Here is a 2,483-nt window from a genome sequence, read left to right as displayed (position 1 = left end):
CATGAAGGGCTGTTGAATTTTGTCAAAGGCCTTTTCTGCATCTATTGAGATAATCATGTGGTTTTTGTCTTTGGTTCTGTTTATATGCTGGATTACATTTATTGATTTGCATATGTTGAACCTATCCAGTTTTAACTTTCAGAAGTTGGACTATCAAAATGCCTGGGTGTGATGTTCCCTGTATTTATCTTGATTGAGATTCACTGAGCTTTCCATATGTGTGACTTACTGATTTTGACCAATTTTGGAAAATTGGTCGGAAGAGCCATTATTAAAATTTTTTAAATCCTTATTTGAAAATCTTAATCCCTAGGTCAGCAGTCCTCAAACTTTTTGGCAGCAGGGACTGGTTTCATGGAAGACAAGTTTTCCCCAGATGAGGGTAGGGGTGGGGAATGGTTTCAGGATGAAACTGTTTCACTTCAGACCATCAGGTATTAGATTCTCATAAGGAGCATGCAGCCTTCACCTCTCACATGTGCAGTTCACAATAGGGTTTACACTCCTGTGAGAATCTAATGCTGCCACTGATCTGACAGGAGGCGGCGCTCAGGCAGTAATGCTCACTCACTTGTTGCTCACCTGCTGCTGTGCAGTCAGTTCCTAACAGGCGATGGGCTGGTGCTGGTCTTCAGTCCTGGGGTTGAAGACCCCTGCCCTAGGTTGTCCATGGACTTGTTTCTAATTGAGGTCTTTCCTGTTTCTTCATCTGCATTTTTTTTAGTTTGGAGAAAAAATCAAATTTTCAAGGAAGTTGCTCAAATGAAGCAAATCTTTTTTTTTTCTAAATTACTTGAAAGGCAATTTCAAACAAGATGCCCTTGCTCACTGAACACTTTTGTATGTACATATTGCCTATAACAAGGATATTCTGCAATATAACCTAATGAGATCATCAAGGTCAGGAAATTAATGCTACCATTATTACTATTATCTCATCTTCAGATCTCATTCATGGTTAGTTGTCTTAATAATGTCCTTTACTGTAAAATATTATAGTCCAGAAACTCACGATGGATTTAGATGTCATCTCTCTTTAGTCTCCTTTAGTCCATAACAATTTCTTTGTTTCCTTGCATTTCATGATCATGACTTTTTTGAAGATTATAGGACGGATATTTCATAATATGTCCCTCAACATAGATTTGTCTTAAGTTTCTCCATGGTGTATTTTAGTTTTTGCATCATTGGCAGAAATATCACCAAAGTAAGCTGTACAACTTGAGGTGGGACATCATTGTTATTTATCTCACTAATGGAACAAGTTATGCACAGAAAATTTTCCAAGAGAGACCATATTTTTCATGAGGCTTTATTTTTGTGAGACCCTATAAAGTCTCAATAAATTTAATAGTATTAGAGAAATACCAAGTTTTTTTATCTGACCACAATAGAATCAAATTAGAAATCAAAAATAGAAAAATAACTAGAAAATCTCTATTTAGAAACCAAATACTGTAAGTCTAAATAATCCATAGGTCAAAGAATAAATCAAAAGAAATTGTAAAGCATTTTTCACTGAATGAAAATGAAAACACAACAGAGCAAAATCTATAGAATGTTACTGAAGCATAAATCAAGGGGAAATATATGGCACTAAATGCCTATATTAGTAAAGAGGACAAGTCTCAAGTCAATGGCCTCATCTTCTACCTTAAGAAACTAGAAAAGAAGATTAAGTCCAACCCAATGTAACAGGAATAAAGAAAACAACAAAGAATCAAGTGGAATTCGATGAAATAGAAATCAGAAAAATAATACAGAAAATTATGAAACCAAAAGTTGGCTCTTTGATAATATCAGTAAAATTGACAAATTTCTAGCTAGACTAATACAGAAAAAAGAAACAGAGATGACACAAATTACCAATATCAGTAATGAGAAAAGTGATATGACCATGGCTTCTAAAGATATTAAGAGGAAAAAAGAGGATACTGTGGACAATTTTAGGCCAATAAATTGAACAACATAGATATAATGGACAAATTATTTCAAAGACATGAACTACCAAATCTCACTCATGAGAAATAAATAATATTTATAGTGATAACCCTATACTTATTAAGCTAATTGAATTTGAGTTAAAATTCTTCTCATACACACACACAACACACACACACTCTCACACAAACCATGTGCAGTTCCAGAAAATGACAAACGTGAAAGAACTTCATAAGTAATTTTTTAAAAATTTCAATAGCTTTAGGGGTACAAGTGGGTTTTGGTCACGTGGATGAATCATATAGCGGTAAAGTCTGAGCTTTTAGTGTACTCATCACTCAAATAGTGTACATTGTACTCAATAGGTAATTTTTCATCCCTTACCCCCTCCCAACCTCCCCACTTCTGAGTCTCCAATGTCCATTATATCACTCTGTATGCCACTGGGTACCCATAGCTTAGCTCCCACTTAGAACATACAGTATTTGGTTTTCAGTTCCTGAGTTATTTCACTTAGGATGACAGGCTTCAATTCCATCCAA

Source organism: Colobus angolensis, unplaced genomic scaffold, assembly GCF_000951035.1.
Source record: "Colobus angolensis palliatus isolate OR3802 unplaced genomic scaffold, Cang.pa_1.0 Scaffold95, whole genome shotgun sequence".
Lineage (NCBI taxonomy): Eukaryota > Metazoa > Chordata > Mammalia > Primates > Cercopithecidae > Colobus > Colobus angolensis.
The sequence above is the reverse complement of the archived record's forward strand: the minus strand, read 5'-3'. Positions refer to the sequence as shown.